The sequence below is a fragment of the Hyperoodon ampullatus genome (assembly GCF_949752795.1).
Source record: "Hyperoodon ampullatus genome assembly, chromosome: 1".
In the NCBI taxonomy this organism is placed as follows: domain Eukaryota; kingdom Metazoa; phylum Chordata; class Mammalia; order Artiodactyla; family Ziphiidae; genus Hyperoodon; species Hyperoodon ampullatus.
The window spans coordinates 23,368,987-23,396,514 of NC_136914.1; the positions used below are offsets into that span (position 1 = coordinate 23,368,987).

A 27,528-nucleotide genomic window follows, 5' to 3' on the forward strand; every position below is an offset into this window, starting at 1 on the left:
ATTGCTAATTTTTATTCCTTATAAAGTCTATTTCCTTTTACAGCCATTCTTGTTCTGCTCCAGCGTCCACTTTAAGAGGACTGAGTAGGTGCGGAGGATAATGTACTCATTCTAAGGATCAGTCTCCTACTGTTGCAGGTAAATGGTGGGCAAGGGAGGGAGTAGTGGAAGGAGGGTTAAGCACACTTGTGTGCCATAGGTATAATGTTTTCAGTCATTACACTTCAAAATCACTCGTAATCATTCCTAAAAATTATCTTTCCCTAAAATCTGTGGAGAGGAATATTTAAAAAATATGTAAAAGTATGTGCATATATACTAATAATAGTCTAATTAATTTGAGGGAAAAAGCTGTTTTTAGAAGAGAAAAGAGAAATGAAATGTGGTTTGCTTCATAGTTTTTAAAACTTGAAGTTGTGAGATACTGGTCCCTGGGAACTGACACAACACTGAAATAATTCCTAAGCAACATGGCCCTCACCACCCACCCCTCCCCCTCTATCCTGAATCTCTGAGCAACTTGAAGGGAGGGGTGTTTATTTTTATACCTTAGCTCTTAGCATAATGCTTGGCACAGCATTCATACTCCTTATTTTATTTTTCTGGAATTGGAACTGAAGTGAATTAAATTTCTTGGCAGTTTTTCTTGTTATTGATATTGTTACTACCTTAGGATCCAGGCATCTAAGCAATTTTCTTTTTTCCCACAATATACTTCACTTTTACTTCAGATACTTGCTACTCACACATTTCTCCTCTTTGGCCCAGTATTAGTTAACTTGTGCTGTGTAGCAAACCATCTTAGTGATTTAAAGTAGCAAATATTATATTTCACATGGTTCTGTGCATTGGCTAGGTTGTTCTTCTTGGCTAGGATGGTTCAAGTGGAGGCTGCAGTGGGCAGGTGGCTTGATCTGGTGGTCTCGGCTAGGTCTCTTTGCTCTAAGTGGTCCCTTATCTTTTAGTAGCCTAGCTGGACTTCATCACATGGTGATCTCAGGTTTCCAAAAGCGGGAAGAGAAAGTAAGCCCTCATGCACAAGAACTTTTAAAGCCTTTCATTGCATCACATTTGCTTGGCTAAAGCAAACCGTATGGCCAAGCTCAGATTCATTGTCAGAGAAAAATACTCAAAAGTGTGGATACAGGAGACTATGAACCAAGTGGTTGCAAATACTTGATCTCATATTTGAACATGGTCATACTTCAGAAGTCTCTCCCTTGGCACCTTGAAAACCAAGCATCTGATCTATCCACAATTCTTAAATTTTAGGCCTAATTTTTATGTAATTAATGACCCCCTCATTGAGAAGTTAGCGTTTGCATTCAAATTTCCATAGTGTTTATATTTTTAACCATAATTCCCTAAGCTATCCCCTGTTGACAACTCTGCTTCTCCTAGCTCTTTCTCATTTCTTTCACTCTAGCATCTTTGTTATATAATATTTTCACATTAATTTCTAAATGTTTAGGAACATATGAATACATGTGCTCTAGTGCTGATTCTATTTTAAGTCACATAGTGTGCTTGCTGGTCATATCCCCTAGAATATTCTTCCCAACAGCTTTCCAGTACACTTTCCTTCCCATTATCCAGATTTCAATTCAAATGTCACCAACTCAGAGAGCCTCAGACAAAGTAGTTCTTGATCAGTCTCCCTTATACCGTTTCTGTGTTTTATTTTTGTTAAATCAGTGTGTTATTTATTCTGTATTGTTTATTACCTTACTTCAAATGGTACACAATGGTAGAACAAACCAGTTGATCAAATATTGAAATAATTTCATATAGTTTGGTAAGTAGCCATTGCTCTGAAATCCCCAGGACCCCCGAGTCAGCCAACCAGTCCTCTCTGGCACCCACTATACATCCCCACCATCCAGAAATAAAAGGGTTAATTCTGAGTTAGCAAGGAATTCTAAGCCAGCTCCTGAACTATGGCCAATGCCTCCTCTAAATGACCTGAGCCTGTGGTGTAACAGCTGTTAGATATTTGTAATGATCATTGCTTATATGATGTTTCCTAACCTGCCTCTACCACTGAGCAGTGCATTTTCTTGATTTACTATTAGAGGCAAACGAGTTATTTTTCTACGACTCTGTGAACCAGATCCTCTGGGCTTGGGCCTCCAAAACTCAAACTAGACCTAAAATAGCATACGTCTTTGTTAACAATAATGATATTATACTTTTGTATCACTTCTAGAGGAGCAAATAGGTGTGTGAGAATGAAGCTTACGAAAGATCAGTTTTGAGGATATGGATGACATAAGAGGAAAAGTTTATCTTTTGGGGCTTAATTTAGGAGGAAAGTGCAAACAGGCCACTTGATCCCTGAATTCTTATGGGTTGGCATTAAATCAGCCAGTGCCTTTGTAATGAGAGAGGAATAGAAATAGAGTACTGAAACTATTTCTGCTTGCTACATAATTTTAGATTTGCCAAAACATCAAGGATGGTATTTTCAAAGAGTATTGCAGAATTCACTTCAGTTCTTTGCAGTGGCTTATCCTTTACCTCTGGTGCATCATATGGCAATTCAGAAAAACGAAACCACCTCCACTCAAAAGTAGTTGCATATTATGACAGCAAGAAAACACCTCAACTTCAGATCTAGAAGATCTATTTGACATTGCTGTGTTCTTGACCACTCTTCCCTCTTACCCCGTGTACTTCAGCTTCTCCCTTCAAACGAACAGCTGTGGCCACACACTTGGCCGTTGGCAGCCTAACCCCCAGAAGCCAAGCTCTTGAACAGATTTTCTAGGAGCAGACTTGGGCTCTATAGTGGCTGCCTGCACACTCCCTCCTTGCTAGCTGGTTTCTTGGCAAGTTCTTTGATTCATTTGATTTTTGGCAGAGCAACTCCCCTGCTGACTGTGAAGTCTCTGATTCTGTCAAATGCCTTAGTCAAGCTGAATGTTTATTTGACTGCCCCTTCCTATCGTACCTAAAGATTTAAGTTTTCCAAGATCTATGTTTAGTGTCATACAGAGCTAAATAAAGAAGTGTTCTGCACAGTTGAGTTGTACTGATATGAAGGATGAGAGCAATCCTTTGCCCTAGGGCCAAACCCTCATTGATTCTTTCCAGTGAGGGGTTTAAACATAACACTGTGACCATTTCTTGGCAGAGATGACTTTCCCCACCTTCTGGAGCGTCAAGTTACCAACATTCTCAAAGCAAATGCTTGGCCCAGATACGAGGCACTGTCTTTCTCTCAATGGTGAAAATCTGGTCCATTATTTCCCTTTAATTTCTCTTTTTTTATGGGTAAAGTTGCTGAAAGCATTCTGGAAAAGTTTGCTCTAGGTACTAATTGGAACTGGCCTTCTATCACTCATAGACCTGAGTTCTGATATGGTTAAAATATTCAGCAACATCTCATCTGATTAATTCCCCGTCGTCCCACATGCATTTGAAAAATAACACAGGTGGATATCTGGATGTAACACGAATTTTACAGAGGGAATTAAGATATTTTATTTCCTTGAGAAAGTCTCTTCTTTAAAATCAATGCTTATCATCATGCTATGCAATAATTCACCAAGACCAAAAGAAGGAGAAAATATACATTTGGGATTATAGCTGGTAAATGATGGCTTTACAAGCCCAAGAGGACATGGACTTATTTCCTGCTTTGAGAAGATGAATTGAAGAAGAGAGCTGCAATCCCTTTTCCTGTATGAAATATGTATACCAATGCTACTCAAAATCTCTTCTTCAAATATAGTTTGTTTTTATCACATATTCAGCTAATTGTTTTAACCTCCTTATTTAATTTTACTATTGAAGGGTCTATTGTGAAGAAAAACCACATAATTTTGTCATAACTTCAATCTGATCCTGAAATATTTATTCAGCACTTATTATGTGTGATACATATCAATAATAAACATTTCAGGAACAGAAGACTACAAAGATATTAAAGGTATCTTCATTGCCATTCAAGTTTCCATTTTATCTTTTTTAGGGAATTAAAGAGGGAGGATTTGCCCTTTTTGCATCTTTTTGTTCCATTCGGACTTCCAGTGGATTTTTTTTGGCTAGGTGATCTTTTATTTCTTTAGTTTTGACCCCCTTCACCCATTTCGCCCATTCCCCTATCCTCCTCCTCCTGGCAACCACCAATCTGTTCTCCATATCTATGAGCTTATGTTTTAAGTTTAGTTTTTTAAAAATTTAGATTCCATGTATGAGAAAGATCATATGGTATTTGGCTTTCTCTGTCTGACTTATTTCACTTAGCATAAGCCCTGGAGGTCTAGCTATGTTATTTCAGATGGCGAGATTACATTTTTTTTATGGCCGAATAAGATTTCATTTTATGTATATGTACACCACAGTGTTTTTATTCATTAATCCATCAGTGGACAGTTAGGCTGTTTTTTATCGTGTCTATTAGACATAATGCTGCAGTGAACATGGGGGTGCATATATCTTTTGGAGTTAGTGTTTTCGTTTTCTTCAGATAAATACCTAGAAGTGGAATTGCTTGATCCTATGGTAGTTCTATTTTTACTTTTCTGATGAAACCCCATACTGTTTTTCATAGTGGCTGCACTAATTTACATTTTCACCAACAGTGCACAAGTGTTCCCTTTTCTCTGTGTCCTTGCCAACACTTTTTATTTCTTATCTTTTTAATTATAGCCATTCTAACAGGGGTCAGGTGATATTTCACTGTGGTTTTGATTTGCATTTCCCTGATGATTAGTGACGTTAAGCATCTTTTCATGAACCTGTTATCCATCAGTATGGCTTCCTTGGAAAAATGTCTCTTCAGATCTTTTGCCCATTTTTTAATGGGATGATGATGATGATGATGATTTTGCCATTGAGCTGTATGAGTTCTTTATATATTTTGCTTATCAACCTGTTATCACATATATAGTTTGCAAATATTTTCTCCCATTCAGTAAGCTGCCTTTTCATTTTGTTGATGGTTTCCTTTGTTGTGTATAAACTTTTTAGTTTGATGTAATCCCATTTGTTTATTTTTGCTTTTCTGCTTTTGCTTTTTGTGCCAGGTTCAAAAACTCATCACCAACACCTATGTCAAGGAGCTTACTGCCTATGTTTTCTTCTAAGAGTGTTATGGTTTCAGGTCTTATTTTCAAATATTTAATCCATTTTGATTTGATTTCTATGTATGGTATAAGATGGTCATCCAGTTTCATTTCTTTGCATGTGGCTGCCCAACTTTCCCAACACCATTTTTTTTGGTTTATTTATTTATTTGTTTGTTTGTTTATTTACTTATTTATTTATGGCTGCATTGGGTCTTCGTTGCTATGCATGGGCTTCCTCTAGTTGTGGAGAACGGGAGCTACTCTTTGTTGCGGTGCTCAGACTTCAGTAGTTGTGGCACATGGGCTCAACAGTTGTGGCTCATGGGCTCTAGAGAACAGGCTCAGTAGTTATGGCACATGGGCTTAGTTGCTCTGCAGCTTGTGGGATCTTCCCGGACCAGGGATCGAACCCGTGTTCCCTGCATTGGCAGGCGGATTTTTAACCACTGCGTCACCAGGGAAGTCCCCCAAAACCACTTATTAAGGAGACTGTCCTTTTCCCATGGAATATTCTTAGCTACTTTGTTATAAATTAATTGACCATATATGCATGGATTTATGTCTGTGCTCTCTAATCTGTTCCATTAATCTGTGTGTCTGTTTTTATGCCAATACCATACTGTTTTAATTACTATAGTTTTGTAAAGTAGTTTGAAATCAGGGAGTATGGTGCCTCCAGCTTTTTTCTTTCTCAAATTGTTTAGACTATTTAGGGTCTTTTATGGTTCCACACAAATTTTAGTATATATTTTTTCTGTTTCTGTGAAAACCATCATTGGAATTTTGACAGAGATGGCATCACTTAACCTTAATTTAAATTGAATCCTCCACTCTGCATATAATTTTATCTGTCACTATGGACTGTATTGGTTTCACACATTGAATTACAGTTTTGCAGTTTGAAGTTTACAGGATATTTTGATCTATAATAGTAAAAGTATGTCTGTTTGTATTTTAAAAAGGGGACTTTAAATTTAAAAATAAAATGTCCAGATGCAACTGTGTGTGTGGTTGAACACACACACACACACACACACACACACACACACACACACGCATCACCCGAAAGTAGAAGACATTAGTTTTACAGTTTTTCTTGAAATTTATAGGTATTCAGAGACAAGTTTAGATCAAGTTTTTCATAAAGTACATTTTTAAAGAAAAGAATAGTACTTCTTCCTTCTTTATAGGACATTATTTTATTAGTCTATTATTTAATAAAGTATAACATATAGTATTATCATCTCTTGTTGTTACATATAGGTGAGGTATTACTGACTTCCATTACTAGAACGATTCAAATAACTTACCTGTAAATAAACTGTCAGTGTGTTCCCTACTCTCATATACACAGTTGTCATGTGTAAGATCTAACTAATTAAAAATCACACCTATAAATTGGCAGTACTTTAGGGTCTAAAAAGTATTCATGTGCATAATTTGAATAATAGGAAATCCAGGGATCATGATTCAATATATGGTATTTTTGAGGTGTGCACAAATTGCTTCAGCATAAATATTAAGCAATGACCCATTTTTAGGAGGTGATGGTAAAAATGGATTGACTGAATAACTCATCAGTAGAAAAAAAGAGGCTAAGGATATAATTTTTAGATGTTTGGGGGGAAATTAGCATATCTAAAATAGTAAAAAGCTTATCAATTATTTGTTCATTTAATAAAGTCTTGCAAAGCTTTTCATCTCAAGAGATTTAAAACTGCTAAATAAAAAGTTGGCTAGAAGTAGATGAGATGAGATAGTTTATTTTTCTAATGTTTCAAATTTAAAAGAGACAGATGGAATGATAGACTGATAACTCTGTGCTTGCGGTATAAAACACACACATGCTGGGCTTCCCTGGTGGCGCAGTGGTTGAGAGTTCGCCTGCCGATGCAGGGGACACGGGTTCATGCCCCGGTCCGGGAAGATCCCACATGCCGCGGAGCGGCTGGGCCCGTGAGCCATGGCCGCTGAGCCTGCGTGTCCGGAGCCTGTGCTCCGCAACGGGAGAGGCCACAACAGTGAGAGGCCCACATACCGCAAAAAAACCAACAAAAACAAAAACACACACTGCTGCAGTTTGTGAGTAACTAGGAACTGATAGAGCAAATCTATATTATAATCAGTTCATTTGCATCCAAAATGTAGTCTATACATTCCAAGAAAACATACCTGAGCCAGTGATACCACTACTATGCTTAGTACATTAATGTGCCCTCATGAAGAGCATTGATTGCTTAAGGTCAGTAACTCAGAATTATCATAGATTTGTGCCAGGATGTTCATTAAAAAAATGACTTGAAAGCCTTCAGCATGAAGCCAAACTAAACAGAAGGACGTCAAACTGTCATTATGTATGGGGATATTTATTACTAGACATTTAGTAGAGAACTTTGCCCTTTTGGTGACTTAGTTTATGCCACATTGCCATTACAGGAATGTAAATATGTATTTTCTTCTGGGTGTAGTGAAGTCCCTTTTGGTTAAGAGAACAAAAGCAGAGGGGGCATGGCAACTCTTTATCTTCTGTCCAACATTAGCAGTTATTGCTTCCAATTCAGCAGCCAAGTCATTTAACAGCCAAAGTGATGCCTCAGTTCATACTCCATAGCCATAAGAAGCAGAGACCTTTGGGGAAATCTTCCATACACTGCTTGCTTTCCTCTGCCCATCTATCAAGCAAATGAGCTATTTATTTCTGCCATGGTACACTGCCACCTCAGTGAATTCCTGAAAGACATCCACTGCTGTCAATTTGAGTATCAGCAAACAAAACCACAAATAAGTTCAATTTGTTCAATTTTATAAGGGATTTTCAAGTAGTGTCCAACATACCTGCTGTGGTTGTAGGAAAGGGACTTAGTTCTGGAGGAGCTTTAGAATAGTAGTTGAGTGCTTAGGATACCCTCAAAGGATTTATGAAATATCCTAGGACAACTGAACTGGGCATGCATAACCATACATTGCTGGTTTGTTGTAATTCAGTTAGGAGAAAATGATTAAGCTACAAGTAATTGTACTTTACCTGAAATTTAACTTATTTATGTAGTAGCCCATGGAGAAGTGTCACAAATAAAAATATATCAAATAGAAGGAAAAACAAGATCCTCAGCTTTATGTTGTATACTTATATATTATACTCTATTGAGTAATTTGACAAATTAGCCAGTACAAACAATTCAGTTGGAAAATAAGTAATTAAGTTAAAAAATCACCTTATGTCAATATATCTTGACCTTAGAATTTTAGTGATATACCTAATAACATCGATGTATATTTCAACCAGTATGCCTAGATTGAGCTTTGGTTATAAATATAAGATTATTTCTAAAAGGCAGGATTTCTTTGTGTAGATGTAGCATTACAATAAAGTCATATTCTTATATATATAAGAAAAGGTTTTCAAAGCTCTGTAATTTTAATATTTTACTATGATTCCTGAAATGACCAATGTAGTTAAAATTATGCAATAAAATACAAACATATTATCTATAATATTTTAAACTTAAAATCTCTAAAGTATTATTTAATAGAGAAGTACTAACATAGCTGAATTTAGGCAAAAACTATCTCTAAACATAAAAGATTTTCATTTTCATTCTGTCAACTGCATCAAAAAAACTGCTTTATCATGATGTGATATAAAGGAAATTTGCAGTGCATTTGAGGGAAAAAGAAAGATGAGGGAGAGTAAAAAGGAATATTTTTCACATAACAATGGAAGCTGAGTTTGTACATTGTTACCTGTGTAGCAATGTCTACAGGCAATACCTTTAGTATTAAAAATTATTAGAGTACCTCCTGAAGCTAACTGTAAACAGTTTTTACACAGAGAGATACTTTTCAATGATATAGAAAAAGGGGAGGAATATACCTGGAATTAAAAATATCTTGAAACAAGGAAGCAACCATATCACCAATTCAAAACTTATATAAAGGAATTTTGTATGCTGTACTTCTTTACAGCAGTTACCTGTCGAGTTGGAAAGTATCTATACATAAGGGAAAAGAATTTGATGAATACAATGTTTAAAAAAATATGGTTCTCATCTAGAGCACATGAGAAACAGTTGGAAGAATCCTGGAGAGCCAAAAAATACTGTGTTAAAATTTAGTTGAATTTGAATGAATTTGCATCAGATGGACTTAAAATACAAAAAAGGCGGGGTATAAGAAAGTGAATACTAATGACCTATTCCTTGTTAGAGATGAGGGCTAGATTCAATGTTACAGAGAACCAATGTTTTACAGAAAATGTTACCTATTTATTACTTCCTTTTTTACTCCACTTGTAAAGAGAAATATAAGCTTCCACTTCCCTATTTTTAAAAATAAATAATAGAAGACATAACAGTCTACTCAGTAAGGACATCCAAGTGTAAACATATACTTCACTTCCTTAGGATTTAAATTAAGGAAAAATAGAAGGAAAAGAAGAGGTGAAAGAAAAAGAGTGAGAGTGAGGGAGAGAAAGTAGAGACATAAACAAGAAATAGAAAAGTATACAGAGAGTGAGTTAGTTAGACAAGTATTATTTATAACAGAGCAGTGAGCTTTAGAGTGCCAGTATCTCTTTAAAAGCACTTTGACAGTTAGTCAATTAACTACGATCCATAACTTTCCAATGACTCAAAATATTAAATCACAAAATCATGAAAATATTAAATCATGTAATATTAAATAATTTAAAGTGGTTTCTCAAAAACCACCTAAAGGAAAAATTACTATTTAAGGAAAACAGAAGTATTTTTGAGGAATTATTAAAATCAAGCAGAAGGCTGAAGTCTTCACCGCAGGATTTATCATTTTGGACTTACATGTATTTATAGTAATAAAAAACCTATGGTGAAAAATAAGTACTAAAATTAGTCAGCCTACAACATCAACACCATTTTTTCAGGGTGAGTATTTTTTGAAAAAGATAGAATATAAAATTAGCAGCTACTATATATATTTCTTTTTTTTTTTTTTGAGCCACAATTTGTATTGCTAGACTGGGGATGATTACAAACATCCTATTTAACATTATGAAACTAGTGCACATTATTACTCATGATACTTAGTTTTACTCCATTATTCTACCTGTTGATATTAAATTATATTTCTATTATGGATAAGATTATAGAATTTGTTGTCAGATAGACTTAGGTTCCAATAAAATATCTTTCACTTATTAATTACTTAATTTCTGCAATTAATTACTTGATTTCTATTATACAGTCACCACTTGTGAAATTGTGACTATATAATATGAATTTCAGAGTGTTGTTAGGAGAAAAATGTGTGGTGATTAGCAAAGTGTCTGACAAAATTTCAAGGCACAGAACCTATAGCTATTTATTATTATTTTTATCTTTTACACAGTGTGAAGAGCTTATAGGTTTAGTTGTCATGAGAAGGAGGTAATACAGTTTGTAATGGCCATTTTCTGTGTAGGTTTGTAAAAGTCCATTTAAAGCAGGTAAGATCATATTAAAAATGGTGAAACTTCTTCAAATGAAGATGATATTGGGTGGGCCAAAAGGTTCGTTCATTTTTTTCCATAAGATGGCTCTAGAAGCACTTAGTTGTCTTTAACTTCATTTGAAACAATTTTGCTAGATTGTATGTGACAGCTGTCATATCAGTGAGCATTTAAAAGTAGACTTATCAAAATTGGTGAATTTTTGTGTAGCCATTTTAACATTGAAGATGGAAGAAAAACAACATTTTCTTCATATTATGCTTTATTATTTCAAGAAAGGTAAAAGCACAACTGAAACAAACAAAAAGATATGTGCAGTGTATGGAGAAGGTGCTGTGACTGATTGAACGTGTCAAAAGTGGTTTGCGAAGTTTTGTGCTGGAGATTTCTCGGTGGATGATGCTCCACGGTTGGGTGGACCCGTTGAAGTTGATAGTGATCAAATTGAAACAATAATTGAGAACAATCAACATTATACCACGCGGGAGATAGCCGACATAACTCAAAATATCCAAATCAAGCGTTGAAAATCATTTGAACCAGCTTGGTTATGTGAATCGCTTTGATGTTTGGGTTCCACATAAGATAAGCTAAAAAAACCTTCTTGACGGTTTTTCTGCATGCGATTCTCTACTGAAACGTAATGAAAGTGTTCCTTTTTTTAAAACAAATTGTGACGGGTGATCACAAGTGGATACTGTGCAATAATGTGGAATGGAAGAGATCGTGGGGCAAGCGAAATGAACCACCACCAGCCACACCAAAGGCCGGTCTTCATCCAAAGAAGGTGATGTTGTGTACATGGTGGGATTGGAAGGGAGTCCTCTATTATGAGCTCCTTCTGGGAAACCAAACGATTAATTCCAACAAGTACTGCTCCCAGTTAGACCAAATGAAAGCAGCACTCGATGATAAGCAACTAGATTTAGTCAACAGAAAACTCATAATCTTCCATCAGGATCATGCAAGACCGCATGTTTCTTTGATGACCAAGCAAAAACTCTTACAGCTTGGCTGGGAAGTTCTGATTCATCCACCATATTCACCAGACATTGCATCTTTGGATTTACATTTATTTTGGTCTTTACAAAATTCTCTTAATGTAAAAAATTTCCATTCCCTGGAAGGATATAAAAGGCACCTGGAACAGTTCTTTGCTCAAAAATAAAAAATTTTGGGAAGATGGAATTATGAAGTTGCCTGAAAAATGGCAGAAGGTAGTGGAACAAAAGTGTGAATACATTGTTCAATAAAGTTCTTGGTGAAAATGAAAAATGTGTCTTTTATTTTATTTTATTTTTGTGGTACGCAGGCCTCTCACTGCTGTGGCCTCTCCCGTTGTGGAGCACAGGCTCCAGACGTGCAGGCTCAGCGGCCATGGCTCACGGGCCCAGCCACTCCACGGCATGTGGGATCCTCCCGGACCAGGGCACGAACCCATATCCCCTGCATCGGCAGGCGGACTCTCAACCACTGCACCACCAGGGAAGTCCTGTGTCTTTTATTTTTACTTAAAAAACCAAAGGCACTTTTTGGCCCACCCAGTACAAGGATAAGGAAGTTTATTAGATTTGTCCTATTGTCTAATACTCAGATTCAAAGGATTCTCAGAAAGATGACTGAAGAACTAGATTTCAGAACACACTTTTAAATTTAAAAATGTTTTAAAAATATATTAGAACTTTAAAATACGTGTTTGTAGACAGAACTTCGGAAAATAATTGTTCATGTTACAATACCTCAATACATTTCCAAAAATTGATACTGTAGACAAAATCTGACAGGTATCCAATAAAATATGAAATAACAAGTGATTATTACTTTTCTTTTAGTCTTTTTTTCAATTGCATTTTTACCAACATCTTTTTAGAGTACAGATCTATGAATTTTATCATGTGTATAACTTTGTGTATCCACCACCACAAGTGGGAAACAAAACAGTTCTATCACCCCAGAAAACTCCCTTGTGCTATCCTTTTGTAGTCATGTCCTCCCCTTTCTCCTAATCCGTGGCAACCACATATCTGTTCTCCATCATTTGTCTCTTAGAAAATGGAGTTGTGGGCTTCCCTGGTGGCGCAGTGGTTGAGAGTCCGCCTGCCGATGCAGGGGACATGGGTTCGTGCCCCGGTCTGGGAAGATCCCACATGCCGCAGAGCGGCTAGGCCCGTGAGCCATGGCCGCTGAGCCTGCACGTCCGGAGCCTGTGCTCTGCAAGGGGAGAGGCCACAACAGTGAGAGGCCCGCCTACCGCAAAAAAAAAAAAAAAAAAAAAAAAAAAGAAAATGGAGTTGTGCAGTATGTGATATTTTGAGATTGGCCTTTTTCACTCAGCATAATGGCCTTGAGATCCATCCAAGGTGATGTGTGTATCAATAGTTGCTGAAAAATAATAGTCCATGGTTGGGATGTACCATTTTATCCATTCACCAACTGAAGGAATTTGGATTGTTTTCACTTCAGGGCTTTTACAAATAAAGCTGCTATGAACATTCATGCCTCTGTGACTAAGAATATGCATGTCTTTGCACGGACCTAGGTTTTCAGTTCTCTGCGATAAATGGCCAGGAGTAGTACAGCTGCATCAGAGGGCAAGAATATGATTAAATTTTTAAGAACCTGCCAGACTATTTTCCCGAGTGACTGTACCTTTGTGCATCCTTATGTATAATGTACGAGAGTTCCAGTTGCTCTGTGCTCGTCAGCACTTGATATTGTCAGGTTTTATTCTTTTATTGGAGTAAAATTGCTTTACAATGTTGTGTTAGTTTCTGCTGTACAATGAGGTGAATCAGCTATATGTATACCTATATCCTCTCCCTCTTGGACCTCCCTCCCACCCCCCGCCCCCATCCCACCCATCTAGGTTGTCATAGAGCGCTGAGCTGCGCTCCCTGTGCTATACAGCAGGTTCCCACTAGCTCTCTATTTTACACATGGTAGTGTATTTATGTCAAACCTAATCTCCCAGTTCATCCCACCCTCCCCTTCCCCACCATGTTCACATGTCCATTCTCTATGTCTGCATCTCTATTTCTGCCCTACAAATAGGTTCATCTGTTCCATTTTTCTAGATTCCACATATATGCGTTAATATACGATATTTGTTTTTCTCTTTCTGACTTTCTTCACTCTGTATGACAGACTTGAGGTCCATCCACATCTCTACAAATGACCCAATTTCGTTCCTTTTAATGGCTGAGTAATATTCCCTTGTATATATGTACCACATCTTCTTTATCCATTCATCTATCATTGGACATTTAGGTTGTTTCCATATCCTGGCTATTGTAAATAGTGCTGCAATGAACATTGAGGTACATGTGTCCTTTTGAATTATGGTTTTCTCAGGGTATATGCCCAGTAGTGGGATTGATAGGTCATATGGTAGTTCTATTTTTAGTTTTTTAAGGAACCTCCATACTGTTCTCCATAGTGGCTGTATCAATTTACATTCCTACCAGCAGTGCAAGAGGGTTCCCCTTTCTCCACACCCTCTCCAGCATTTATTGTTTGTAGATTTTTGATGATGGCCATTCTGACTGGTGTGAGGTGATACCTCATTTTAGTTTTGATTTTCATTTCTCTAATAATGAGTGATGTTGAGCACCTTTTCATGTGCCTCTTGGCCATCTGTATGTCTTCTTTGGTGAAATGTCTATTTAGGTCTTCTACCCATTTTTTAATTGGGTGGTTTGTTTTATTTTGATTTTGAGCTTCATAAGCTGTTTGTATATTTTGGAGATTAATCCTTTGTCCATTGCTTCATCTGCAAATATTTTCTCCCATTCTGAGGGTTGTCTTTTCATCTGGTTTATGGTTTCCTTTGCTGTGCAAGAGCTTTTAAGTTTACTTAGGTCCCATTTGTTTAATTTTGTTTTTATTTTCATTACTCTAGGAGGTGATTCAAAAAAGATCTTGCTGTGGTTTATGTCAGAGAGTGTTCTTCCTATGTTTTCCTCTAAGAGATTTTTAGCGTCCAGTCTTACATTTAGGTCTTTAATCCATTTTGAATTTATTTTTGTGTATGGTGTTAGGGAGTGTTCTAATTTCATTCTTTTACATGTAGCTGTCCAATTTTCCCAGCACCACTTATCGAAGAGGCTGTCTTTTCTCTATGTGTGCTCTTGCCTCCTTTGTCATAAATTAGGTGACCATATGTGCATAGGTTTACCTCTGGGCTTTCTATACTGTACCATTGATCTATATTTCTGGTTTTTTGCCAGTACCATACTGTCTTGTTTACTGTAGCTTTGTAGTATAGTTTGAAGTCAGGGAGCCTGATTCCTCCACCTTCGCTCTTTTTTTCTCAAGATTGCTTTGGCTGTTTGGGGTCTTTTGTGTTCCCATACAGATTGTAAAATTTTTTGTTCTAATTCTGTGAAGAATGCCATTGGTATTTTGATAAGGATTGCATTGAATCTGTAGATTGCTTTGGGTAGTATAGTCATTTTCACAATATTGATTCTTCCAATCCAAGAACATGGTGTACTTCTCCATCTGTTTATGTAATCTTTGATTTCTTTCATCAGCATTTTATAGTTTTCTGAGTACAAGTCTTTTGACTCCTTAGGTAGGTTTATTCCTAGGTTTATTTTCTTTTTGTTGCAATGGTAAATGGGATTGTTTCCTTAATTTCTCTTTCTGATTTTTCATTGTTAGTGTATAGGAAAGCCAGAGATTTCTGTGCAATAATTTCGTATCCTGCAACCTTGCCAGATTCATTGATTAGTTCTTGTAGTTTTCTGGTGACATCTTTAAGATTTTCTATGTATAGTATCATGCCATCTGCAAACAGTGACAGTTTAACTTCTTCTTTTCCAATTTGTGTTCCTTTTATTTCTTTTTCTTCTCTGATTGCCATGGCTAGGACTTCAAAAACTATGTTGAGTGAGAGTGGCGAGAGTGGACATCCTCGTCTTGTTTCTGATCTTAGTGGAAATGCTTTCAGTTTTTCACCATTGAGTATGATGTTTGCAATGGGTTTGTCATATATGGCCTTTATTATGTTGAGATTGCTTCTCTTTATGCCCATTTTCTGGAGAGTTTTTATTTTTTAAATGACAAAATTAAAAAGAGTTCATGCTTCTATGTAACTCTTCCTTCAAAATGAAAATTAAAACTGAAATTAAAAATAAACCCTCAAAGTTCAGTTTATTTATGTGATACTCTTGAGAATTCTTCATATCTAAACATATGAGTTGCCCAAATACTTGTAGTCAGAAAAATAAAAATTGTGGCTTTAAATGCTTTTAATGTAAAAAATAATTAAAATAAATTAAGGTTTCAACTCAATAGACTAGGAAAAAAGGTGCATTGTAAACCCAAAGAAAATAAGTAAAATATGTAAAAAGTAAAAATCTGAAAATAATAAGTATATTATTCATGTTAATATGTATATATGATTTTTTATATATAGCATATATATAATTTTAAAAACCAATAGAATATGCCTTTAATATCAGCTACTAGCTTGATTTGTGATCTTTCTCATCTGGACATAATTGATGAGCATCTTACCAACGCTACTATTGAACATGTTCCCCAGGAATTTTGGAGTGGAGGTCATGTGAGTTGAGTTTCTACCTTTTGAAATCAAAAGTTTTAATGAATTCAACTGGACAATTCAATAGGCAATGTAAATGGTCTATGGCTTGCCTAAAAATATTAATACAAATATCTATGACAAAACTAACAGTAATTATTGACATGCCAGTGTATGTGCTTTGCTTGATGGTCCTTTTAATCTTCACAACACAAAACTAAGAGACACTTTTTTTATTATTATTATTGGGGTATATTTGTTTTACAATGTTGTGTTAGTTTCTACTGTACAGTGGAGTGAAGTAGAGTTCCCTGTGCTATACAGCAGGTTTTCATTAGTTATCTATTTTATACATATTAATGTATATATGTTAATTCCATTCTCTCAATTCATCCCATCCCCCTTCACCCCTTGGTGCCCATACGTTTGTTCTGTACATCTGTGTCTCTATCTCTGCCTTGCAAACCAGTTCATCTTTACCACTTTTCTAGATTCCACAAATATGCATTAATATACGATATTTGTTTTTCTCTTTCTGACTTTCTTTACTATGTATGGCAGTCTATAGGTCCATTCATGTCTCTACAAATGACCCAATTTCATTCCATTTTATGGCTGAGTAATATTCCATTGTATATATGTACTACATCTTCTTTATCCATTTGTCTGTCAATGGACATTTAGGTTGCTTCCATAACCAGGCTATTGTAAATAGTGCTGCAATGAACATTGGGGTGCATGTGTCTTTTTGAATTATGGTTTTCTCTGGGTATATGCCCAGTAGTGAGATTGCTGGGTCATATGGTAATTCTATTTTTAGTTTTTTAAGGAAACTCCATCCTGTTCTCCATAGTGGTTGTATCAGTTTACATTCCCCCCAACAGTGCAAACACAAAAGACCCTGAATACTGAAAGCAATCTTGAGAAAAAAAAAAAAAAAACGGAGCTGGAGGAATCAGACTCCCTGACTTTAGACTATACTACAAAGCAACAGTAATCAAGACAGTATGGTACTGGCACAAAAACAGAAATGTAGATCAGTGGCACAGGATAGAAAGCCCAGAGATAAACCCACACACCTATGCTCAAGTAATCTGTGACAAAGGAGGCAAAGATATACAATGGAGAAAAGACTACCTCTTCAATAAGTGGTGCTGGGAAAACTGGACAGCTACATGTAAAAGAATGAAATTAGAACACTCCCTAACACCATACACAAAAATAAACTCAAAATGGATTAAAGACCTAAATGTAAGACTGGACACTATAAAACTCTTAGAGGAAAACATAGGAAGAACACTCTTGGACATAAATCACAGCAAGATCTTTTTTGACCCACCTACTAGAGTAATGGAAATAAAAACAAAAGGTACTTTTTTAAAAGTCCTTTTCTAGTTGAAGCATCTGAGGCATAGAAAAGAAAGTAACTTGCTCAAATTCATACAGCTAGTAAATATGTTTGTTTGTTTTACTTTTTGTGTTTTTAATTTGAAACTGTATTGAAAACTTAGAAGTTGTTACAGGTTAGGTTATTACTGTTCAGAGAAACCTGGTCTATAGTGCTATAGTGCTATATGTGTGAAGAAAGGCAACATCATATATTTGTCGTAGCTGTTAAGAGTTTGACTCTGGATTCAGCCTCCTAACACCTGTGAAACACTTCCATATGTTCAGAAGTCCATATTTAGCATATAATAACAACTAAACACTAAGAAGATAGAATTTTTAAAAAATCATAAAAGAAATAAAATTAACTTACAGGGTTACTATATGAAAAAAATTACAAATCTGAGAATTTTAAGAAATCGAAAGGTGGTATAATCTTATATTGTAAAAATATCAATTTTCTCAAATATAATAGCTAAATGAAAAACTTTTCAATTTGTTTCATTTACACATTCATCTCAAAGATTAAACACAAGAAAACAGGGAAGATGAGTTTGAAAATTAATATTAGTGAGTGTGTTCATATGTTTGTACACACAAATTATTATGAAGCTATAATAATTAAATGATATAAAATTGGCACAAGAAGAAATGAATAAGCAGAACAGAAATTCTGAAAGCAGACATATATATATTTATATGAACACAACATGTGTGCGCAAGCATACGCATGCATTTGTTAAAAGCTGAATTTGAAATCAATGTGAAAATGGTTTTGCTGATACATAGGAACCTAGGATTCCATTTAATGCTATACACCAAAATAAGCCCTGGGTAGATGAAGCATTTAAACAATTTTAAAACATGGAATTATGATATTACTTGGATAATTATATTTATGATGAATACTTACATATCCATAAGTGAGGAAAATATTTCCAATATTCTAAGGCTAAAAAAACCATAAAATATTGATAGACTTGAATAAAAACATTTTCAACTTCAGCACACTATTTAAAACAAAACCTAAAACAATGAAAGCAAAATAAACCAAGGAGAAATAGGACAAACTGGAAAAAATATATTTGAAAAATATATTAAATAAAGTAGGCATCCTGAGTAAAAGAGAACTTTGACAACTGACAAACAACATTCCTAAATGTGTACAAAAATTTAGTTTCAGAGATGTTTACTTTAGTATTGTTTGTGATAGCAAATAGGAGAAAAACATATGTAACAAGATGGTCCTGATTATATGAGACATCTTACATATGTAGCCATTAGGAACATTAGAGAAGAATATTTTACAACCTTTACAAATCCTTAATGTATTGTTCCATGAAACAAAAATGTTTTAAAAAGTAACTACAACTTGAATCCCACAGAAGGGGCTAGGAAAAAGTCAAAACATGTTTCCTGTGTGGTCAGGGAAATCTGTAGAACGTATGAACAATGACATGAGAGATGGACCAGGAAGCCTGGGCTTCAGATGACCTAAAACATATGAATAAGTAGAGGGTGAGCACCAACAAAGTGCCCTACTCAGAGTGAATCCAGAGCACAGACAAATAGTGACTATGAGTACAATTCATACTACAAGGCAGCAAATGGAATGTGGAGAGTGAAAGTATTTTTAAAAAAGGAAATAACATTGAATGTAGACCACAGAAGGACAGTAGCAGCAATTCAGAAGAAAATGTACAAATGTCTTTGATAGTAAAGTTTTTGAAATAGAATGAACATCCTCTTACTTTTCTTGAATTTTTACAAAAATATAATGAGTAGATAGAAAATCTATAAAGTTCTATAATGTAATCATAAAAAGAAAATAAGTGAATAAAAGAGACAAAAGCACAATGCAGGGATGGACTGGAACTAATATTTGAGTGTTTACTCTCTGCACAGCATTTTAAGAATGACATTTTATTTCTACCTCAGAAGTTTCATTCTATATGGAATATTAATTATGTTAAAGATGAGGAAACTGAGATTCAGAGAAAACAATCTCAGAAAAACTCAGTGACTTACTCGGAGCACACACCAGTAAAGAAAGGAGTTGAATTTGAAATCCAAATCTATCTGACTAAAAATCCCAGGATCCTGCCTCCACACACCTGTGCACCCAGCACTGTGCCTTGACCACAGTGGTGCTTAATAAATATTAGTTGTGTCGCTATTGTCATAATACTAAAAACCAGCTTCCTAATAAATGATGACAGCACAATTTCCAGACTAACTAAGGCTGCATTAAAAATGGATGCCATTATTTGCCATCTATACTTATAATTTTTTTTTTAGGAAGAATATGTACAGGGGAATGGTGGATTTAGGCAGGAATAGCTGGAATGGAGTTTGAAAATATTTTCTGTAAGATAATTGAAAGACAATAAAAACAAGATGAGGGGCTTCCCTGGTGGCGCAGTGGTTGGGAGTCCTCCTGCCGAAGCAGGGGACACGGGTTCGTGCCCCCGTCTGGGAGGATCCCACATGCCGCAGAGCAGCTGGGCCCGTGAGCCATGGCTACTGAGCCTGCGTGTCCGGAGCCTGTGCTCCACAACGGGAGAGGCCACAACAGTGAGAGGCCCGCGCACCGCAAAAAAACAAACAAACAAACAAACAAAAAACAAGATGAAATTTTTAACCATTTTTGCTCATGAGACCTTAGAGTCCAAAATTCAATAGTGATTCATACACTGAAAATCCAAAAATAAGATTTTGAAGGTGACACTCTTTACTTTTTAGAGGCTTGTAAACAGCTTTTTTACTCTTCACTTAATAATGTTTTCTTTTAAAATATGTCATCTAAAATCCATTTGTAAGACATTTGTCAAACAAATATCCAGCATTGCTTTATTTTCATGCTTCATTGGAACTCAAATCATACACACTACTCTTTCTGCACATCTTAATTGATTTTATTTACACCCTTAAAAAAATTACACCTCAGTGAGAGTTACTTATTAGGCTACTAAAAATGAGAAATTTATTTTCTAAAGTGCTCTTCCAAAGTATGTGCTCAGAAAATCTGGACACGTGCAGAATGAAGTGATTATTAAATAAGTGTTGCAAGTATTAATACCTGGATTACAAATATCTCTATTAATATCAAGTGCTAATTATCTATCTTAATGACTCAAAAACTCTTGAAAATTATATCACTGGAAGAAATGTTAATTGCTGTTACAGTAGTTATGAAGCACATGTCAGCCAAACTGTTGATATAAATTCATTTTTTATGGTAGAATATTCTAGCTTTATTCATAGTGCTAAGAGCAAAAGTATAAAAGCTTTACATCAACTAATCATGTTCTCTCTCTTTCCTTCCTTCCTTTCCTTTTTTTGTAATTGGGAATTAGTCTAAATGCTTTCTAAATGAAATATTTTGGCATGTATATTGAGCATAATTTTATGATCCAAATTTATAGTCTATTAAATGGGTAACATATCTATGATTGTAATTGAAGAGTTATTTTTGAGTGTGTTACATTTGAAACCACTGGTAATATTATTATTACTATGCAGAATAGCATCTCTATCTTCTTAGCCAGCTCTTAAGGATAGTCAAACTATTCTGGATTTTCAAGCAGTAGTAATAGAATTGGAGTAAGATTTTTTTCCCAGAATAATGCCACAGGAGACTTATATAAAACTCAGGACATTCAGAAAATCTCTGTTTGTGGTCAGTGAATAGTGCAAAGCCCTTTCAGCTGTGTTTCGTTGTGAGCTGACAGATATTGGCAAGAATGTGGGATGATTATAAACTCTCAGATGTAACCCTTGAGAAAGAAGATCATGATGAAATAAAATGCATTGACCTCAGTAAAGTGTTTAATGGGAAACATATTCTCAACCATACCTTTCACACATATGCTTGAATCTTTATGTGAATTACTTATAAAAGGCATGTGTATAACCTTGATTACTTTAACAAACTCTTCTGTAAAAGCTAAGTTATATCTTCTTACCCAGGGCTCCCTAAAGTCTCTACAGGAAAATTGAAGCTCAGATTTCAGAGTTTGTGAGTTCTTTTACAGGGGGTTGGCAACAGAGCTATGGAAGCACTCTACAGAGATGTAGCAAAAGATAAATGAGTTCTTTTAAGTTCAAGTTTTCTTTATATTTTGACAAATTAAAAAAATGAGAGGGTACTTTGTTTCTTAAATCTAGTACATACAGTGAATGGAACATTTCATTATGATGAGGAATTCCATGAAGAGTAAAGAAATCTCAAAGACAATCTTAAGAATATTTCAACATGTGCTTTTACAAGCAAAGTAAAGCCACATTCAACTCAGTTAAGCAGACTCACAATCACTTAGGGGCTTAGTATCAGTTCTTCATTAGGCAATCTTTTTCCTAATTAATATTCATTACAGTGATCACCCATCTAAAACTTTCATTTGGAAAGTGCCTAAGATATATTTATTTTTGATGCAAATAAAACTATTATATAGATGCCTATGGAGACCTCAAAATCTACTTTTCTCAGATCAGTTAGAAATTACATTTTTAAAAGACACGATTTTTAGACACGATTTTTAGGTATACAATTACACTTTATTAAAATGTCTTAAACACCTTTTCAATCATTCTGGTTTAGAGAATGCTAAAGACATATGGTCCATAATCTTGCCAAATATCATTCTTGTAGGATTAAAAATGTATTAAAAGAATTTTTTTTTATAATCTTTTGGTTGCACTGCATGGCATGTGGGGTCTTATTTCCCCTACCAGGGATCGAACCTTCTCCCCTTGCATTGTAAGTGCTGAGTCTTAACCACTGGACAGCCAGGGAAGTCCCTGAAATCTTGTTTTCAATTGGCACATTTGATATATTCTTTTACAGAACGGTTTGTGGGGATGTGGGATTACCCCCTTTACCTTATCTTTGAGATTTTATCCTCATTGGTAGGATGACCACATAAATTATTATCTAATTCAGGTTACTTTTGCGAGGGAGAGAAAATGCAACTGGTAACTTTTTCTCAGACAATAAGCATCAATTGATGTAGTCCTAGGGAATTCAGAAAGTATGATTACTCCAATCACATCAGATAACATCTACAGTCTCTCTATACAATGCCATAGAGTCCCATTATATAGAAGAGTGGCAGAGATTCCTTTCTGCTCAGAAAAATCCATATTCTTCTTTTCTTCTTAGACACACAGCTAGACCCCATTTTCCTTGCTTCTTTATCATTGTAGTCAATGGACTGTGGCACTAGATGTAGTGCCATTTCCACATCTAGCCTATCAAAACCTCCCACTCTTGCTCTTCTGTGTCCTTTATCCCTTCTGGATGTCTGACATGGCCATAACTTTTAGGATGACTTTGGAAACCATGTTTTGAAGATGGTAGAGCTTTTGTCAACCTGGATCTTGAATGACTGCATGCACGATGACTCTGCCAATCTTCTTACGTATCCAGCATATTACCTTAGGAAGAAATAAACTTCTTAGTGCTTCTTATGAGTTGAATTGTGCTCCTCTAAAACATGTTTAAATTCTAACTTCCAGTAGCTCAGAATGTGACCTATTTAGAAGTAAAGTCGTTACAGATATAATTAGTTAAGATGAACTTATACTGGAGTATGGTGGACCTTAATCCAATATGACTGTTATCCTTATAAGAAGTGGGAAATTTGGGTGCAGACACAGACCTCATGTGAAGACAGGGACAGACAAACACAGAGGAAAGATGGCTATGTGAATATGGAAGCAGAGGCTGGAGTTAAGCTGCTACCAACTAAGGAATACCTGGGGCTACCAGAAGCTGGAAGAGTCAAGGAAGGATCCTCTCCTAGAAGCTTTGGAGGAAGGATGGTCCTGCCAACATCTTGATTTTGAAATTTTAGCCTCTAGAACTTTGAGAGAATAAATTTCTTTGTTTTAAACCACTCAGTTTGTGGCCCTTTGCTAACGCAGCCCTAGGAAACTGATAAAATGTTGAAGTCATTGTGGACTTTTGTGGTTAGCATCACCTAATACAGAAAAAATGACCATGGTTCTGACACAGTAGGATTTTAAAAATATATTACTCATATGACAGGACTAGATCAATTCCCCAGTTTCACAGTTGGAGCAATTCTACTTCCTTAGAGTTGTGGTTTTAGGTATTTTCAACAGATGGGTAATTTGTGACTAGGTGTTTTATTCCAGAACCAAGTAGCTTTGCCAAAAAGGGAGTTATTTGTTAAACAGTCCACATGAATGGATAACAAATCTCCATCCATGTATGCGAAAAGTCTGTTTAGTAACCATCTATGCTTAAATATAAAAATTAAATCTAAATCTAATTAATTTGAAATCTCTTTGCTCTCCAAAACATAAGATTTAAGCAAACTTCAAATAACTTTTCCCTGTGCAAACTTTTATTGCATGCATAAGCTTATTTCCCCTACTGCTACTTAGCCCACTTCTTTTTTTTTTTTGCGGTACGTGGGCCTCTCACTGTTGTGGCCTCTCCCGTTGCGGAGCACAGGCTCCGGACGCGCAGGCCCAGCGGCCATGGCTCACGGGCCCAGCTGCTCCGCAGCATGTGGGATCTCCCCGTACCGGGGCACGAACCCATGTCCCCTGCATCGGCAGGCGAACTCTCAACCACTGCGCCACCAGGGAAGCCCTAGCCCACTTCTTAACCAAGTACATTCAGAAAGCAAGATCCATGTCTCAGGAAGTGTTAAAAAAGCACTAATTATAAAATAGGTTAAATAATTCAGTCATTTAGAAGGTAAAAAAATCCCAAACACATCTGAGTACTAATCCATGAATGACAAACATGTTTGTAAACAATAGCCTATGAACTGTCTGTGAAAAAGCTTGTGGCTGAAATGAGTTTGCATTGTTACGTGAGAAAGATGTACAGAGGAAATTTTAGAAAGGATAGAGAACAAAGAATTGTGATCACATTTAGCCTTTGAATAGGGGCAAAGCATCAATTGTAAGTATAATAAATATCTGACATAGATCACCAAAATCAGTACGACTTGTATTTATTTACCATCAGGAAATACAACAGAAGCATTTGTGATATACTAAATAAATAACAACAGCAACAACAACAAATCCCAGAGATAAACAAACAGGTTCTAAGCTGAATGCCACATAGGAAATGTATAAAAAGCAGTAATATCTGATGCAGTAGATAGAGCACCCCTGAACTTCGTTCAGGAAAGGAATTGCTAACACATGGCAGGCAGCAGCAAATGCTCAGCCAGCTCCCAGTCAGAGAAACATGCCTTATCCACAGGTTATGGAATAAACACAGATGCAGCAAAATGAGTCACCAGAGGAAAACAAAAATCTAAATTGAAGGTAAATGAAGCTTTGTGCACATGCATGACAAGAAATCCATTGAGCAAAAGTAATTTTATATCTGTGCCAGAATGGCTGTCTTATATATTGGAAATAGGGAACAGGAGGGAAAGGAAATTGTCACATAATAGCAGACCTTGAAGTGTACTAAAATAGAGAAGGCCTTCTGTATTGGCACAAAAAGAAAAAAATATATTCTAAGAGGTAAAATTCATTCAAAGTGCTATCAAAATGGGATGAAGAAATGTTGATACATGAAAGAGAGGGAGAACATGTCCAACGGAAGAAAATATTGAGAATAAAAAAATGTTCAATGAAAGATGCAACAAAAAATGATGAGATTCTAGAAAAAATGCCCTCCTTTATAGCACACATAAAATGACATAAAAATCAATCACTTCCAGAATATATTCTTATAAAGTTACTATATAACTCTTGCTATTTTTTCAAAAGTTACCATAAAACTCTCTTATTTCATTTGAATCAATTATTAGTGCAGGGAGGACATTAATTTCTGAATTATACTGTATACTAGCACATGTTTTTCTATGCGTTCAAAACAAAAATTCCATGAAACTTCCCTTGTTATTTTAACCTTATTCAGCCTCTGCAGTGTGTCTCTGCATTTGTGGGTATCTAGGATACCACTGGCAGGAATTTCTTGAGACAGAAGATTATAGGTTTGCCCCTTGGAAAATTTTTATAGGGTCTACAATATTTTTCACTTAATATTGATTGCAGAGTTCTTTTGGCTCAGCTTGCTTATCAGAGAAAGGAAGTGGTATTCTCATGTCTTATTATGAGCTAACTTTAGTTAGTAACCTTGATGTGAATTCACCTTCACTGCCTGCCTTGTGTTTTTAATGAGAGAGTAAACTGAACCAATTTAAGTATTCCAAATCTCTTTTCCAAGTGTGTCAACAGTATGAAGTGACCTTGGAGAGGATCTCGTCTCACCCATAACGGTATCTTGGTAGAAAGCCATTTGGCCCTAATGGGAGCAGTGGGTCAGCTCATCCTGCCCAGTTGGCAGGGACATGCTATATCGGGCACATGCTGCTCAGTGGAACCATCCACATTTGTAGCCCTGAATGTTGGCTGCTACAAGGTGAGAAGGAAAGAAGAAATCACTCTCTCTCCCTATGCTGATTCTCTCTGAGCAAATCTGTCTTTTTTTTTTCATTTGTTTAGAAGTCTATACAGGTTCAAGATACAAGTTCAATCAGTGAAGCAATCTAAACTAGAGTTTCGCTAAAATAGCAGACCTGCAGTGGAGACCTTACTGGAAATTGGGAAGGGATGAGAATGCATTTGCTGAAAGATGTTGGTTTCCTTAGGAATGGAGATAAATTTGGATCCTAGTAGGAGAAAAGTATGATACAGTTAGACCAGATTAATAAAGACTATGTAGTAGAAAAATCCTGTAGTTTTATCTTTTCCTTTTTTTCTTTTCCTTTTCTTTGTGGTAAGAAATAAAAAATTAGGCACCAATAGGAAAACAGAAGAAAACAAAAAAGAAGCTAGTGGTCCTTAGATAATATCCAAAGGAAAAGCGAAAAGCTAAGCGTAATATATTTGCCATATAATAAATGGGCTTCTCTGCTTTTAAATTTTTTTCTCATAAAAACACCAGCAAAACCACACGTGTGAATCTTGATTCACCAAGAAAAAAGACAGAAAACGAGATTTCTTTCAGTAAAGACAGCAGTTAATAGGTAAAGATATATTGAACCTTCTCACCTGGTGACTCTGAACCCCCAAGGGCCAATACAAGCCTTTAAACTCTATAATCAGAGCTACTCATGACCCTAAGGGCTGTCTGATCCCAGAATTGTGATCTGAACCTCATAAGAGGTTCCAATTCTCCAGGAAAGGAATCAGGCAGGATAGGGCATAAGGATTTTAAGCTGAAAGTTTGTTTAGGGAGTTGTAACTCTTGTTGATATTTCTATTTTGTCAGTATGGTTGGCTTCTAATGTGTCATTTTGGCTAAGCTGAACTATGTTTCCTGGAATCCTCTTCCTAGAATGTTTCTGGCTAAGATTGGTCAGGAGACAATATATGATAGATTCGGAAGTGGCCATGTTTATTCTTGGAAGGTTGAAGTAAATCATGTATGTCTTTCTGAATCTGCTTGCTCACCTTGTTGATTGGGCAACAGTTGGGTTCCTCACTGCCAGCTCCCAAGAGATTTTCTTCCCTTGCACTTCTCCATATCCTGGTGTGAGTGAGGCCAGAGCACACTGGAGACATCGTGGATTCTAATGAAAGACAGACACAAGCCCCATCTTGTTCCTTGAGGTCTTCATGTGTCACTGCTCATCCCCAGATTCCCTTCTGGTTGTCCAGGGACTTCACACTCAACACCAGCAAAGAAGAAACAGTGACACTGAGACTGTCCTACCAGCTCCTACAATCGTGTAAGTTTGCTTCACGTTACACATCTCTTATTCTACATTATTTTCTAGTGGTTCTGAATGAATGTTGACTGATATGGACCTTTTTCTCTAAATGCTTTGATATATTCTAAGTCTGGTATATATTAAGATCCATTCTTTTAAACTATCATGATGTATTTTACAATTATACTGCTAAAGTTTCCTTATTAAGATGAATTTACTTAAGATTTTTAGAATCTTCATCAAAAAATAATAAAAATGGTTTATACAGAAATTCAGTAGTGCCTTCACCATCTAACAATTCTCTACATCTTTTTTCAGATCAGACTCAGTTCTGCATTGTTTCAT

General features: G+C 35.9%; 1 pseudogene across 1 annotated transcript in view; it reads right to left on the reverse strand.

Moving 5' to 3' along the window:
• Positions 1-27,034, reverse strand: part of LOC307057153 (UBX domain-containing protein 7-like) — a 143,283-nt pseudogene extending 116,249 nt beyond the window's left edge. The window contains exon 1 of the transcript in view: positions 26,924-27,034. The product of the transcript in view is annotated as a UBX domain-containing protein 7-like (transcript). The remainder of the gene's footprint in view (positions 1-26,923) is intronic.
• Positions 27,035-27,528: the final 494 nt, after the last annotated feature.